Here is a 17681-nt window from a genome sequence, read left to right on the forward strand (position 1 = left end):
AAAAGACTAAGAGGTCCAATGAGAGTTTAATTGACTAAAGCTCTCACAAAAGGGAAAGGGGGACACTTGTCAAAAGGCTACCAACTATGCTTCTAAATTGTGATTGGTTAAGATTTACAGGAGCCAATGGGAGACCAGCATGAGCAATTACCAAGAGGGGTCAACCAAGAAGAGAGAGAGGTTTGCACTTTTACACATTTTCACAGACACACACACACAACTCATGTGTTCAAGGAGAAATCCACCTCCTTCTCCAAGCATTGAGAAGTAGTGTAATGGAATTGGCCTATTAACTTGAGAGTAGCAGAAATTAGAGAGAGTACTTTTGTGAAATTACTTTGTGAGCATAGCGGGTGAACAAAATTGATAGTAGGAACATAAACATAGCATTTAGTCAACTTGGCATGAACAATACTTTTTCAAGAGAGAGAGTTTAGAGAACATGACAACAATTGAGGACTGGATTTATGTGGAGCCGGTCCCCCCTCCAATAGGCATTTGTATTATGATTTCTCCCATCAAGAGAGACTTGTTACAAGACAATCTTTGTGTTCCTTGTGACCTAGGTGATGCAATGAAGATGGAAAGCTTCATGCATCACGAGCATAACATAAACTTTGTGGAAAGCATTAACTATCCCAAGCCTCAGTCCCAAGACCTGAAACACCTTCGAAGGTGGAGAGATCTAGTAGGGAATGAGGGTAGGGAAGATGAAGAAGAAACATTTCATAGGAGAAAGAACTAGTTCTTCGCTTATCATCACTCTTCTTGCTAGCATACATAATAGCATAGTAATGAAGATGGAGAAGATGATAAGCTTAAGCATTGAAGCATGGCTCTTGGTTGGATTTGCATTCCATATCCAAGAGTCTTGGTGTACGCTCTTACTTGCTTGGAGAAGGAGAGGAAGCTCTTGCACTTTGCACTTCACACAATGTGTGTGTGGGAGAGTATACCCCCCAAGCATGCCCCTAGCTTCCTTGGTCGACCCCCCCTTGTAGCTCATGCGTAAAGCTCATTGGACCCCTCCAAGCCTAGCCAATCACAAGTAGGAGGTAAATCAAGTAACAAGGGTAGACTTGGGACAAGTGTCCCCCTTTCCCCTTTGAGAGAGAGGACTTGATAAATGTAGAATCAATTAATTAGATCTTCTAAATTATCATTGGACCCCTTGGGTGGCCAACCATAGGCTTTAGGCACACCATGAGAGCAACATGAGGAGGAACTTGAAAAGTGTCCCTTTTGCTTTCTTTGTACCAAGATTTCCTTGAGTGAGTGTGTGGGTATTCTCTCTCATCCCCCCTCTTGTGGGGCTCGCCCCCTCCTTGTAGGGATTAGTGTTGACTTTTGCACCTCAAACACCTTAAGCTTGGGCCAGGGTTCCCACCTCAAGCTATGTCCTAGTTTACCTAAGCTCAAAGGACTTTTAATCGAACTATTGGAGGTCTTCAATAAAGCTAACCCCAAGGTCTTTATGCCCTCTTCTTGTAGGGATTAGTGTTGACTTTTGCACCTCAAGCACCTTAAGCTTGGGCTGAGTGGGTTCCCACCTCAAGCTCAGCCCTAGATTACCTAAGGTCAAAGGACTTTTAATCTATCTATTGGAGGTCTTCAGTAAAGCTAACCCTAAGGTATTTATGCTCCATTGGTTAGCCTTGCTCTTTGGTAGACCATCTCTCATTTGGACCCCATTATCATTGGCCCCTTGTTGAGGTAGATCTATAAGCACATTCTATATCCCACATTAAATGACCAGTTTAATATGAGAAAATCATTTGGGTTGGTTGGATATTAGATTTTATTGCATTGCCTCTCTCTTGATATCATAGTGGTTCTCGACTATGAGGTAGAAGAGATAAAGCCTTAGTCATAGTCAATCTTTCTTAGTGGGTAGAGGATCCCTTTTTACCCTGTGACATCTTTCTAAGATGGATGACCAATCCATTTGGTGCTTGGGAGACATAGTTTCCGCAAGCATGTCTACCCTTTAGTCCATTTCATTCTCCCAAAGTAGAGTGACAAATTCTACTTGGTGTTTGAGAGACGTTGTCATCACAAACATGATTCTAAGTATGCATACTATTTAAATGTGTGCACAATTAAAAAGAAAACTAGTCTTATAAGACAAAAACATGGGTCATTTAAAAAAATTTGTACATATTCTTACTCTAATGTAGCATTGTAAGCATTAACAAGGTTCATACTATCCTTACGCTGTATTTCTTGCATCAATCTAGCATATTCAAAAGATTAATTTTTTAACTCAATAAGATACCATCGGATAATCTTACCATGTCGTAGTACCTTGTCTTCATGCCAAAGAATAGCTTCGGGTTGTAGCACCTCTTCTTGGTCTTCAACTTCAGGAGGGTCTTCAATAATTGGTTCACTTGGTGACTCTTCTTTGTAGGGCTTGAGTAGGCTCACCTGAAAAGCATTGTGTATGAGCCAATGGTTGGGCAACTAGAGTTGGTAAGCCATCTCATTGATAGGTTTCAAGATTTGGAAAGGACCATATATCCTTTTTCTAGCTTAGCATAATACTTTTGATGGCCAGTAGGATTTTTGCTTGTCGTTTTTTTTAATTGAGCCTTAGGAAACTTAAGTAAGACCCAATCATTTTCTTTGAACGTTAAGGCCCTTCTGTGCTTGTAAGCAGTAGAATTTTTCCTTTGTTGAGAGATGGATATAGCCTCCTTAATATTTTGAAAACATTCTTTTAGGTCACGGTTATACTCATCGGAAACGAAGATCTTCCCATGTACTTTGAGTATCAAGGGACTTTTAGGTCTTCCCTCAATTTGATCTTAAAAGATGCTTTTCCCGTAGAAGTATGTACAGTATTATTGTAGGCATTCTCTACAAGAGGAAAGTACTTTTTATTCTCACTTAGGCCATCCGTTTGTGGGCGATAGGCCGAAGAGAAATTCAATCTTGTTCCTAGATTTTCAAAGAGACCTTTCCAAAGATTACTTGTCATTCTAGGATCTCTACCTGACATGATGGATGTTGGTAATCCATGGTTTTTGAAAATTTGTGACATGAAGAGAGTTGCCATTTGATGTCCCTTTATAGTCTTTTTTATAGTAATAAAGTGTGCTTGCTTGCTAAACCTGTCCGCTATTGTCCATATTCTCATATTCCCATGGATAGACTTGGGTAATCCAAAGATGAAATCCATGGATATACTCTCACATGGTAAATTTGGGATAGGCAATGGCTAGAGTAATCTAGGTTGCTTCCCTCTATCATATTTGGTCTTTTGGCATACTACACATTTTGAAACATACTCTTGTATGTCCACTTTCATGGTAGGACAATAGAAATACGTCTTTGCTCCTCAAAGAGTAGGTTGAATGCCTCTATGCCCCGCATAGAGAGGAGCATGGGATTCATACATAACTTTCTCATGAAGGTAATGGGTAGCACATAGCCTATTGCCATGGAGAAGATAACCATCCTACAAGGTGAATGGTTCCTCTTTCTTCCCCAAAGCAATGGCCTCCATTATGTCTCTAAAGTCAGGGTCAATAGCATACTCATCTATCATAGAAGATAGATCATTTAGAGTATCTATAGACACCGCATTAACTTTAAGTGCATCAGCCATTTGATTGTGCTTACAAGCAATGTGGGCAATATGGAAATTAAATTGCGAAAGAAAATTTTCCCACCTCATTTGTTTGTTGGAAATCTTGGTTTGCGTCATGAAATACTTGGGACTTTGGTGGTCAATTCCCCTTTTCCCTTTGAGAGAGAGGACTTGATAAATGTAAAAACAATTGATTAAATCTTCTAAATTATCATTGGACCCCTTGGGTGGCCAACCAATAGGCTTTAGGCACACCATGAGGAGGAACTTGACAAATGTCCCTTTTGCTTTCTTTGTACCAAGCTTGCCTTGAGTGAGTGTGTGGGTGTTCTCTCTCATCGCCCCTCTTGTAGGGCTCGCCCCCTCCTTGTAGGGATTAGTGTTGACTTTTGCACACCTCAAGCCACCCAACTTTGGACCCGGTTCCCACCACAAGCTTTTCCCTTAAGCCCCTCAAGCTTGGGTCACGTTCCTACCTCAAGTACAACCCTAGCATCTTAAGCATGACAAGCACCTCCAGCATGTCCACCTCAAGCTTAGGTACTCTAGGGCTGAGCTTGAGGTGGGAACCTGGACCAAGCTTAAGGTGCTTGACGTGCACCTTAGTCATCAAGCACATCAAGCACCTTAAGCTTGGTCTAGGTTCCCACCTCAAGCTCAGCCCTAGCTTACCTGAGGTCAAAGGACTTTTACAGCAACTATTGGAGGTCTTCAATGAAGCTAATACTAAGGTCTTTATGCTCCATTGGTTAGCTTTGCTCTTTGATATACCATATCTCATTTTGGTCCATTACCATTGGCCCTGTGTTCAGATAGATCTATAAGCACATGTCTATATCCTAATCATTTGGGTTGGTTAGATATTAGATTTTATGACAAGTAGAGGCCTACACCAACAACTCTTGCCTATGAAATGCAACTCCAACCAAGAGCCAAGCTTCAATGTCATGCTCTTCTCCTCTACCATGCTAATTACTAAGCTAAGCTATGCTATAATTAGAGTGATAACGTGAGGAGAATACTTCTTTCTCATAAAATACATCTTCTTCCTCTCAATCTATCCTCATTCCCTGCTAGCTCTCACCATTTTTGAAGGTGTGTGAGGTCTTGGGACTGAGGCTAGGGACACTAGGTGTGTTTTTCAAGCATAATTTGGTGCATGAAGCTTCCATCTTCATTGCACCAACTAGTTTTGTTAAAGAACACAAAAATTGTGTATAAAAGTCTCCTTTGATGGGAGAAGCTATAATACAAAGCCTTTATGGAGGGGGGACCAGCTCCATGTAAATTCGATCCTCAACTGTTGTCAATTGTTTTGTTTCTCTCTTTATTGTCAATGCCAAATTGTCTAGGTGTAAGTTGCCATGTTGCTTTCTCAAATTAAGTACTCTCTATATGCTCATTAGAAAATTGTTCTTCATGAAATGCTCACTATGTTATCTAATAGTCCAACATAAAGCACATTTTATGTCAAGCGTGAGGGCGATGTACTTCTCATTGTTGTTCTTTATGTGGATGATTTGTTGATCACTGGACCAAATGAGATACATATTGCTGAATTTAAGACTAATTTGAATGCTACTTTCAAGATGAAAGATTTAGGGATGTTGCGTTATTACTTTGGGCATACAGTTTAAGCAGTGTGATGGTGGTATTGCCTTGTCTTGGAAAAGTTACATAGAGATATTGCTATGTAAGTTTGGACTTGAGGATTGCAAACCTATTGTCACTCCCATGGAAACAGGTTTGAAGTTGAGTCTACATGATGCTGGTGATCCTTCTAATGTCACTCTTTACCAAATTGTTGTTGGTTGCCTCATTTATGTATGGAACATGAGGCCGGATATCCACTTTGCAGTCTCACATGTCAGCAGATTTATGCATAGCCCAGGGTCTAAGCATTGGCTGGTAGTCAAGCGGATTTTTTGCTACTTGAGTGGCACTTTACATCTTGGCTTGTTTTATCCCAAGGGGGGATCATTTCCGCCATACTTACATGCTTTTTTGGACTCAGATTGGGCTAGTTTTTTTTATACACGAGTGGTTTTTGTTTCATGTTTGGTAGTTCATGTATATCATGGTTGAACAAGAAGAAACCTACTGTGTCCACTTCTAGATCTGAGGCTGAGTACAAGGCAGTCTTCATAGCTACATTTGAGTGTGTATGGATCAAACACCTTATGGTTGATTTGGGTGTTGGACAGGACACTACTAACAACACTATCTACACTGATAGTCAAAGCACATTGGAAGTTGTGAGGAACCCAATTTTTCATTCTTATACTAAGCATATTGAGGTGCATTACCACTATGTTAGGGAGAGGCTCTCAGCAGGAGAGATAGTCTTGGCTTATGTGCCAACAAAGACAACCTTACAGATCTTTTCACAAAGGCATTGTCTCGTGAGAAGTTTGAAGCTTTCTACAAAGCTTTGTGATTCCTCCCCTTTGTTAACTGATCATGTCCTCAGGGCATGGAAATTTCCTTTAGTCATGTGCCAGCTCTCATTCAAAGCATCACTCCAAGGGGGTATTTGTTACCATATACATGTGGTAGTGAGGTGTGTGAACATACTTAGGACCGTCGGGGCATTTTTTCCCTCTTTAGGAGGTTTTTTCCCCGGTGCATTGTATACACACCCATTCATTCTAGGGCTATCTATCTTTCCATTGCACACTAAGTAATACACTCTCTATTGTGTGCCTTGAGCTTACTTCATCTTCTCCAAGTTGTGTGTGTTTCCCTGCAATCCTAATTCCAGCATCAATTACATGTCAGGCAACTGATGCTAATTACAACACCGCAAACAAATCTCAATGGTTCACCAAGCCAACAAAGTTCAAACAAGACAAAACTTATAGGATGGGTAGACAACATCTAAGGACACATGCCTAAACCCTCAAATCCCCCTTTTGACCACTTGCCAAAATCACGCGATATATCTACAAGAAGATTTGACCTAATTGTTTCTAGCCCCGAATACACCCTAGAGCTTAGCAATGATGTTCCTACACCCCTCCAATGCATAAAATGCAGTTTTGTTAAGGAGATCTTAAGTTATGAATAGATTAAGGAGTAGGTGACCAACAACAAAAACACAATTTTACGACAAGAAAAGCATGATTTTGCAAAGATCTTTCACTTAAGAATGCAATGAAGTAGATGGCACTTTAAACAGACACTTCACAAGGGATTTATGAGCTCGAGAAGAAAGCAAGAGAGTACACAGTGCTCATAGAAGTAGTCATAACGCTCATATCCAAAATTCTCCTAGTTTTTTTTTTTAAAATGGCTTTTATTCCTTAGCCAAAGGTTTGGGGTTCAAAAATGAGAAAATGTTATTTACAACCTAGGATTGATTGATACAATCTAGAAGCAGATAGCCCCACTCTGTCTATCTCATAATCACAAAATGGTTACAAATTAATTTTGAAAATAAAAGAATTAAAACGGATTAGGGCTATGGATGTTGAGAATAATCAAAAAGTGAAAATTTACATCATATGCTAGATGAGACTGGGTCGTCCATGATAGAGCTTCAAGGAATTGGGTAATGCTCTGGCCCTCATGCCTTCCTTTGAATATTGAAGGCTTCCAATGTATCATAGTATTTGAGTTGGAGTTTTTTATCTGCTTCATCTAGGAGCTGCAAGTCAATAGGAGTGTGAAGCGCCATTGATGTGTAGCCCACAAACCTCGCTTGAATATTATCCACCACAAGAACAAAGATCTTTAATCTGAAATCAAAGATCCCTATGTAGAAGGCTTCCTCAAATGTATGCATATAGTATGAGGGCAAGAACTTGACTCGAGTGTAGAAGCCATATAGTACTATGTCAGGAGGTTGATCTGAGAGATAGTAGCATAGCCCTTGGTGGCCCTCGACGAATGCCATCCAAGCTCAAGGGGGTTCACCTTTAAGAGACTATTCATATAACATGCGTTCAAAGGGTATTTAAAAAACTTCTTTATTTACATGCTTAAGGTAGTAAAATGACACCTTTTTCTTAAAAAACTTATGGGTTTTTCTCTAGAATCAATTAAAAAAACCTTCTATTTATATAATCATGTTCAAATTTTAATATTTTGGCTGTCTAAAAACTCATTTGAACTCACATGGTAACTTACATATCCAAGAGGTGAACCCCTTGAGCATCCAAGGTGCGTCGGTCTGCTCTGCTTGACGAAAAGTGTGGACGCATGTGAGCAATATATTGTCAATTTTGATGAACATAAAGCATGCCAGATATGGGATCCTCTTGAATATTTACACTGCTTCTGCTAGAGTCTGGATCATGCTATCTTCTATTGCTCTCCCTTTTGGGGGACTCAGCCTTGGGTAGTTGAGCCATGTAGGATGTTTCTTTAAGAGATTAATTGATGGCTACCCCAACTTCTCACTCTTGTCACTGGGCAAAATTTTGGGTCCTTTCTAATATTTGGTGGTGCTTGTGTATAGAGGATGATATACTTTGGATGCTGCTCTAGCCAGTATATCCCCCAAGCTGGGTGTTGATCGCCATTGTCTGCAACTTGATCCTTGATTAGTCTCTCCTTCACTTTTAGGGTTTTGTACTTGATGAGTGAGTATGGGAGAGACTATTGGTGCCATGTTTTTGTAATTTTCTTGGATGTGAGTTCGGAAACAATGGTGGAGTGGAGAATCTGTTGCTCCCACACCATGGCTTCTTTCCAAATGTCTTTGGTTTTGGACTCTATGTGGACCTTAAGTGCTTTTGTGGCCTTGGCGGTGATATTATCTATGAGTCTTGGTTCTTCTTCTATCTCAATTATTGAGCATTCTAACGCCACTATAGCTGGGTGCATATCGTCTTCTATCTATAAGAGTTCCAATGCCCGAGTCTCTTTTGGCAATCTATTAGGCACCTCTTCTTTGTGGACTTTCTGCTTACCCTTTAGTTTCTCTTGGGTTGTGGCCAATGCTGCTTGGAGATCAACTACATGTTTCTTATAATTTTACTCATTGGTCATAAATGATAGTGAGAGCTATTTCCACTGCATCTATTTCAACTTCATCTCCGTCTCCAAATCTTTAGTCCACTTTTCTAGTGCTTGGTAGGCTAGGCTGGAGCCTTGTGGTGTAAGCACTTGTGGGTACTAAGCCTTCAACTTATCTAGGAGCTCGTGTTGATCTTTCAATTGGGCTTTAGCTTGAGCAATTTTAAGTTTTACAACTTCCACTTGGGTTTTGAGCCATTGAGCACGTGCATTTGTGTCCAATATATTAGCTTGTTCTTCTTGTAGCTTCTCCTCTTGGCTTTCACTAGTTGTCATCAATTGTTCGACTAGCTTTGTCATAGTCTTCAATTCAAGCAACCACTGAGCATTTGTTTCCTTTAAGTTGGCCATCTCAACTTGGGATTGCTTCTGTAGAGAGCTGTAATCTTCTACAAATGCATCGGTAACTTCTATTCTTGTTGTGAGGTGGTGTTAGCAGCCTCAAAATGCTTTACTCTCTCCTTTTTCGCATATATTGCTGATTTCATCTTTTCTACAATGTGGTGGGAAAACTAAGCATAGTCCTCAAGACCTTGTAGGCTGGACGGTTGAGATGTTTTTAATTGAGAAGTGTGTGCCAACTCTTGTTGTTCTTGCTCTTTGGTGTCATGATCCACCTTGTCTTCTTCGGCAAATGTATCTTGTTTGGGAACCTGCACTCTAATTTCTTTTGGAGTGTCCTCTTGTGTTGCAGGTTCTTGTATAGCTGCAACAAAACTTTGTGTTCTTGTATAGGTTCTTGTATAGCTGCAACTAGCTTTGTGTCTTCTATAATATCCATCTGTGTATCCTCTATGTATGCATCGGTGGTTCCTGCGGTTGCTGGCACTTGAGATTTCTTAAGATCTTCAATTGTTTCCTCTGGTGTTGTTTCTTTAAGCTTGCTGGAGAAGTTGCTTCTCCAGTATCTGGAGAGGGTGGTAGATCATCATGTTGTGTAGTGAGTAAGTCAAAGGTTCCAACGACCTCCTTAGCTCTCTCCAACTCCTCTTCTCGGTAGATCTTTTCTAGCTCTACAAGGGGATCATTGCCATATTAAAAAGGGTTCTTTGTTAAGAGCTTTGTGCAAGGGTTCAATTGCCAGAACTCCTCAAGGTCCCGTTGCAAGCCTCTTCCTGATCAAAGGGTTTCTCAATAAGGGGCGTGAGACATCCAATTGACTCCAAGAAAATTAATGATTATAGAATGTAAGGTGTGGATCTTATCAAGTACTAGGAGGATTTGGCTTGGTGGGTCTCACTCCTTTCTTCTTGCTGTAGATGACATTGGGCTCTTCCTAGCACCCTTGGATCCCACTTCTGAGCCTATACCAGGCAAGAAAACAAAGGTTACATTAATTGATGATGTGGAAGTTATATTAGCCAGTCACATGCATTGAAAGCTTCTCCACATGCCATACCTGTTGTGCAAGGTTTCCACTTTTATAGAATAAATATGTAGGACTTGGGTTTTGGGAAAATTTGAATGCATGAATGCCAGGTTAGGATCACTTTTTACTAGAAGGCCTTTGAAAATGACTAAGTGTTGATGCAAATTCTTGGAATGTCCAAATTGTCCCAAAATTGATAGGGGGTCTGTACTGAAACTGGTGGTGATAAGATTTTGCAAAAATGGGCTCATTTTGACTCTAGAGATAATAAGCATGTCAATTTTGAAATTTTTTGGGATTTTCTCTTCATCGAGTGCTTGACCATCCTGTCCCCTTGCTCTGAACATGGTTTTTCAAAACAAAAGACATTTTGGTGCATCTTTTCTAAGATGGCTTCTTATTTATGGTGCATGCCAAGAGGGTCATGTTAAAAAACCGATCTAGATCTAGCCATTAATATACAAAACAAGGGTTGCCTCCATAAGAACTAGATTATTCTTCTTTAACCACTCTTTGACAAATGTAACTATTCCATATAATATGAAATAATTGGCTTATAACAGTTGTTACTTTTGTTAAATTTCCATGACGTACATTTTAAGTTGTTTAATTTAAGTGATGAAGAGTGGTTTAGTTTATTTTGGAACAATGGGGTCGGGAAATGTGTCCATAAAAGCTCCCGATCGCAATATTGGAGTTCGGATGCTAAGGGAAATCGTTGGTGGGCATTTCTTTGTCAAAATTGATCTATGAGGGTGGCTATGCCAAGGATATGGGGCGCGGTGAGGCGTCATGATGCTCGATGGTGTTGGGTGGGCCAAAAAATTCCCTCTATGCATGGCATGCAGAGGCATACCAGGTCCCTCATCCCCTTCGCAAGGTGGAAAGGGGGAATGAGAAACACACGCCGAACACACATTGATTTCTCTCTATAGCCTAGGATACACACTATACCTTAATCCACTAGCAAACACACACCAATTTGCACAACTTCTCCCACCCAATGCACAATCACTCTCAACTACACACTCAAATAATCCTCTTTGTGAAAAAACATTTGCAAGCCTCAAAAACCGCCATGTCTTTTGTTACAGACAGAAAAGGGCAGGTAGTATGTCCGCTCAATTTTGCAAAGCTGCTCAATTAAGGGGGATCTTGGGAGATCCCTTCACCGCTTCGAAGTGGAGGTGACACGTGGGGGGCAGAGGAAAAGGGATGCCGCAGGAGAGAGAGAGAGAGATATATTTTTTTCTCGGTGGAGATATTTTTAAGGAAGCCCAGGCGGTGAGATCAAGGGCGCGGAAGTGGGGCGCGGTGATTGATGGCATCGAGGTGCTACACGTGGCAAAAAAAAGTAAACTTGGACGGGTTTTGGTAAACGGGGGCGCCAGGAGGTAAACTCGGACGGGAGGGTGACGTGGACAAGAAACGTGGCACGAATGGGATGAGGTGGAGTCCCAGGTGGCAAATGGTGGTGGGGGTGGGCTGAGGTGGCGGCTTGCACTTCATGATACCTCGTACGTCGCATGCATGCGGATGGAAGCCCGAGGATGGGGGGTGAGTGACTGTGTTTAGGGCATTCAAGCAGAGGGAGTTTTGCTGCTAGCTGATGCGAGAGGGCCTGGGGGAGGGCCTGCATTGCATTAGACGAGCCATCCGGGGCCTCTAGACGAATCTACACATACGAAGATTGGAGCCAGGTGGAGATTGTGGCGCAGGTACAGATTGGGACGGTAGGCGGGATTACCAGGTATGTGTGTTGTGTTGTGTGTGTGTGTGTGTATGTGTGACACCACCCCAAAACCACCTCCAAGAAAATATGTTTTTATTGTCTGTTGCTTGTCATGTTGCATCACACACACACACACACACACACACACACTCTATGAGCCCACGGACAACAACAATTTTGTAGAGAACCGGGCAGCAGGTTTGTGTCTGTGTGTGGAAGAGAGAGAGAGAGAGCTGTGTCCCGATGCATTCTGCTTCATGCATATTTTTGCCATCATGAGTCGTCTTGCTTGTCCGATATGGTGCTTGCAAGCATGTTGCCATGCTATGATGAATGGTTGTTGGTGTTTCTTACAATAAAACGTTCATTGTATGGTGATCACCACATGAAAAACTATGACGCCAAGAAGGCCACATCAAGAGGTGCAAGGAAAGAAGCTAGTTGGAAAGAAGCATGGGTCAGATCTCGGGAGGGGCACGGGGGAGGCTTCTCCTGTAAAAGTTCATCGTTGTAGCCCTCGGCTAAGGGAGAAGGAGTTAAAGCAAATGGAGAATCAGCCTTCTCCATGCTCAGGCAATATGGCCCAAGTGGAGACACCAAAATCAGCGAATCCGCGCCTAATAAAGAAGTTGGAAGGCATGTTTGAAGAGCCTGATCACAATGAAAACGAAGTGGATGAGAAGAAGGCTGGAAGAGCTAAGGCAAACGAAAAGAACCTTGATAAAGAAAAACTTGGTGAAGGCAAGAGGGATCAGCCGTGTGTCGAGGCGGTGGGCTACGGAGCGCAAAACAATGGATTCTTTGAAGGGATAAGGAGATAGAGGCATTGGTGCATCCTCAGCCATGGTTGAACCCTTGCCATATGTTGAGGTCTTCTTGCCTGATGGAAGGCTTGCACGGCAATGTCAGGCGAGCGATCATTGACATCAGCAGTTCCACTTTGAGTTGGTTCAATTGCGGATGGAGAGGCATCTAAAGACAGAGCATGGGCTTGATGTGGTCATTCCCCTTCGCAAGGGAGGTAGGCGTTCCAATGTTGAATTGGGCTCAAGAGAAAAACCGCCAAAAGCAAGAGACAGTGCACAATGGCACAAGAAAGCGCGCTTCGAGGATAGAGATAGGAAGTTTGCATTAAATTTGAAAAAAACAGAGCGCCTTCATCGTCTTCGAGCAACTGAGAAGTGGGATAAGCTCAGGCATGAGTTTAGAAGAGTCTCAAAGGTAGAGTTTGTTGAGAAGATTGTCAAAGAGCGCATGGCAGCCTACCTCGCGTCCTCAAAAGAGCGCATGGATCGCATCCAGCAGCGAATCGACGAAGGATATGAAAAGAATGTGAGTACCATGGCCACTCCTTCGAGTTTACATATTATTGCATCATGCTTTATTATTACATTTGGTGTTGCATGTTTGCTTTGTTAGTCATAGTTCACTTGAAGGTGGATTGTTTGCGGTCCTAGTTTATTGAGACGGGTTTAGGTCCACATTGAGATTTCTTCCGTTAAATGGATGATTTAGGCATAATGACCTTGGAGATTATCCTTGCAAACCATTTACCATTAATGAGTTGAGGCATGTTTGCTTGCCTAGTCCCAGCTTATCTTAAGGTACATTGTTTGCTAGAAGTTGTCCTAGTTTATTGAAAAAATCATGGTGATTCTACCAAGTTTACATATTATTGCAGCATGGCTTAGTACTACATTTGTTGTGGCATGTTTGCTTGCATGGTCCACTTTGTTGTGGCATCCTAGTTCAAGGTGGATTTTTTTCCCAAAAGCGGCCTAGTTTACTGAGAGCAGTTTAGATTCACATTGCACTAGATCCCGTTTGAATGGCTAATTTAGGCCCGATGAAGTCTATGACTACTTGTGTTAAGGCATGTTTGCTTTCTTGGTCCGAGTTTACAAGGCAATGCATTAATTACTTGTGGTTGAGGCATGTTTGCTTTCTTCGTCCTAGTTTACAAAGCAGTGCATTGTTTAGGGATAGTTGTCCTAGTTTACAAGGCAGTGCATTGTTTGCCGGTAGTTGTCCTAGTTTACCGATGGCTTTCAGAGGGATTTTAAGCTAATTCTCGACGTCTTGATTTAAATCATTTTATGTAAAATTGCTTGTTTCTTACAGGCTTCTTGTGGTTTTATTTGGTGCTGGTTTTTTGGCTACATTCATTTGAACATGCTGGGTTCAATGGGGGACTAACTTGTGGTTTTATTTGGTGATTGAATGCAGAGGCGGCTCAAGGTTTTACCTCCTTGGTTAAATGTCATGATGGATGACATTGAGGACAGCCATACCATGGACAACTTCAAGGGCAAGGAGCTAGAGGAAGAAGAGGAGGATGCGGATTATTTTCAGTCGGATCGAGAAGATGAAGAGGCTGGACATTATGAGTGGATGGAGGATGAAGACATCAAGGAGGATAAAGATGGCCAAGAAGACGAAGAGGAATGCAGGGAGGAGGAGGGGGGAGCAAGCAACGCGAAAGAGGACTCCGCTGACTCAACTTCCCTTGGGCTTGGAGATACACCGCCCTCACTGCCTCTTGAGATTGTGGACACAAAGGAGGTTCCTGCTGCAAATACAGATACATTTAGCCGGTTTGCATTCATGACGCTCAACGTTGATCTTGTGCACGAGGAGGTAGTGGGACATCTTCCTAATTGCAGTAGTGGAATGCATTATTTGGTTGTTATTCTTGGCAGGTTTAGGGTGTCAAATTTGTTCGAATGATTTGGCATAAAATCTTCTTTTAACCATGCAGGGAATTGTGAAACAACATAGACCTGGGTTGTTGTTGATGTCTCATCCCCACCTGGTGCAGCGGCAACCACACATGTGTCTCTGAATTTTGCCATACAAAATGGCCAGTTAAGAGTTATGGAAGAAGGGGGAGGTAGGGTTGTCACGACACGAGGAAACATCGCAGCTGCCAGGTGGGTACAACTCATGAGCCAGTTCTTACTGTTTGTTTGCTTGTTGGTTTTTTGGGCCTCTTCTTCTTCTATAAAACTTGCACGCTAAGCCTTGATTGTTATCGCATGTTAGGCTTGGCTCTATTGCATGCATTACTTTCACCTCCGACCGTTTCAAGTTATCAGTTAATGTAGATCAGCGATTAGTAACTGACATATTGCGTGGTGAGGCCAGTAGTAGGACTATTGACTTGTTTGGCCAGTAAGTTCTCTCTTGCCCTGATCATTGTAAATGGCTATACGCACATATAGGATTGCATGTGTTTTAATTTGGAAACTGAAATCTTTGCACAGGTGGATGGAGCACACCTTGCCTCCGACCATCCTAAGGAAAGTATACTTTGTCGATTCGCTTTGGTTTACGATGGAGGGACGTATTCTGTCCAATTTTCTTCAGCGGCAATTTAGCGGTGTTGACATGTCAGAGCTGGTCTTTTGCTTTTGGCCAGTCATTTGCAGGTATTTCAGGGTGACATAATGCTTTGTATGGTGAATTCTGAACTACTTCTCATTCGTAACACTAGCAATGTGTGCTTGAAGGCATCACTGGACTCTTTTTGCTCTCTACCTGAATAGGGGAGCAAGGCTCCTCCGATTGTCTGGCAAGAAGCACTATCTAATTCATTTTGATTCCCTCAAGGGTTTGACAAACCCTTTCGAGTGCCTAGAGCAAGTGCAAAGGTTGGTTTTCATCATGTGATTGTTGTGCCCAACAGATGTGGTTAAATTCAGCTAACCTAGTTTGTTGTATGGTTGTGCCTTAGTGGCCTTCGAAGCCTGGCAGAATTTGTATATGACAACGATATTCGATGTGCTTTGGCTGATTCCAAGGAAGAGATTGAGCTCAAAGTTGTGGATGTGCCTCAGCAGACAAATGCGATCGATTATGGATTTTATGTCATGAGGATCATGAGGTGAGATCATGCTACATTGTGCAATAGTTTCGACAGGTTGTTAGGGAGGGTCATTGCATGGACTAACATACGGCACTGTTCAGCAGGGAACTGATTGCAGGTGGATTGGAAGACCGGCCTGGGCGACATTGGCTTACAAAGGATTGGTTCGAGGACGTGGACGTATGCACTCTGAGGGTGCAGCTGCATGATTGGTGCTTACGTTGTTTGGCGAAGGTCTAGAGATGCATGAGCAATAGCACGCTCGGGGACTGGTGTTTTGGGAGCATATCCAGCATATGAACTCAATTGACACTATACTTATACAACGGTGTACTTTATGGATTTTGAACCCTCCATTTTGAGCGGATCTAAGTGAATGTTTTTTTTTGTGGATGGCTTACCTAGCTACGCATTTATGCGCAATGTAGCACACCCTTTGGATGTTTTAATTAAGTCTACGTAATGATCCGCCTTACGTTTCAATCTCATTGTCAATTGATCGATCGTAGTGTTGTTATTTTGTCAATTTACAATTGCTCATTATGGGTTGTGGTATGTGTTGGTACCATTTATGAATGTGGTTAAGGTGTTGTGGTGAGATGTTATTGGTGGCTGTTAGTATTGCTAAGGTGTTTGGAGCATGCATATATTCTATTTTTATATCTCTTTAAGGGTGGTTGTTGGCTCGGATTGCGTTGTGGGTGTTGAGAAGCTCCATGAGTGGTGAGAGCGTGACATTGTCATAGCCTTTATTGTAGTCCAAGTGAGGTGTTTGTTGAGTTTACACATATGGGTTTCCTTTGCTTCAGATTTAGCAAGCAGGTTGAACACATTTTAAGCTCGTTGTATCTAAGTTTTGTGTACATTTTTTGGAATCTCTTTCTTGTCAGAATGTCAGCGATTGAAACTCTCCCTCTCTCTTTGTAATGTTTTAATAATCTCATTGCTCATAGAGAATAGCAACTCTTAACTTCCAAATTTTATCTTTGGTAGATTTATGTATCCTCGGAAAAGCAAAGGTGCTTGTATTAAAAATGACAAACTAACAACCCTTTGTTTGCATACCATGTAGGCACATTGTGGTTGCAAACTTAAAGGACAATACATAGTATTTGTGTGCATTGGCAGAGTATTTATTTTGTTCAATGGATTAAATTGTCACCTGACCAATCAAACAAATGCATGGCCAGATTATACATACAAATATTGATTATACAAACGAATAGTGCAACCAAGGAGCGAAGTTCGTCGCCAAGATGTTAGTGCTACAAGCCCATGATGCAGCACAGAGTTCATCTCGGCATTGGTGAGTGAAAAATGCATCATATAAATGCAAAGGCATTATTCACTACATGGTTATGACACAAAGCCTAATAGAAAAACATCTCAAACCTTGCACCTTGAATGGTCAAAATACGGTGAAAGTATACGAAGGAGCCACTCTTTGCAAGGGTCTATGCTGCCCAACATAAGTCACTGCAGTAAGCATTCACTTTCTCCAGCCTCTTAAGCATGAACCGGCTTCAAACATGCCATAATGCTCACCAAATCTAGTGGGAAACCAGCCGCACTGCCCAAGAATGGTCAAACAAAACATCAGCCTTCCATCCCCAGTAACGTAAATAGTCGGTGACCGTAAATGTCTTGATCTCTAGTGTGGAACACACCTCATATATGGGCGGCAAAACAACTCACTCGCATGTATGGCAAGAATCCAAAAAACATCAAAAAATCAAAAAGGAAATCAACCCTCTAACCCAGAAACTGTAAATTGTTGGATGCCATAAATTCCATTGATGCTTCGGATACCAAAAACTGTAAATAATCAGATACCAAAAACGCTAAATGTTTGCAAGTGAAATCAGCTGAGAAATCAGATCAGCCTCAATGCCATCCAATTAGGGCAGCCCTAGTGCTCAGAGATCGTACAAAATCGGATAAGAAAAATTGGCTGGCAAAACAAGACACACATTTAGCAACAACCCATCCATGACTCTCACAAAAGGTCAGTTTCAATGCCATCCACTTAGAGCATTCGTAGTCCATAGAGATCGTACACAATTTACAAGAGAAATGCATCAAGTTGGTAGCTGAAATGAGCTCA

General features: G+C 41.8%; 1 pseudogene; it reads left to right on the plus strand.

Annotated features, from left to right (window-relative positions):
* The first annotated feature begins 12107 nt into the window (after positions 1-12107).
* LOC147438615 (uncharacterized) lies at positions 12108-15817 on the plus strand (annotated as a pseudogene).
* The last annotated feature ends 1864 nt before the right edge of the window (positions 15818-17681 follow it).

Source organism: Adiantum capillus-veneris, chromosome 16 (assembly GCF_014529385.1).
Source record: "Adiantum capillus-veneris isolate H3 chromosome 16, ASM1452938v2, whole genome shotgun sequence".
NCBI lineage: Eukaryota > Viridiplantae > Streptophyta > Polypodiopsida > Polypodiales > Pteridaceae > Adiantum > Adiantum capillus-veneris.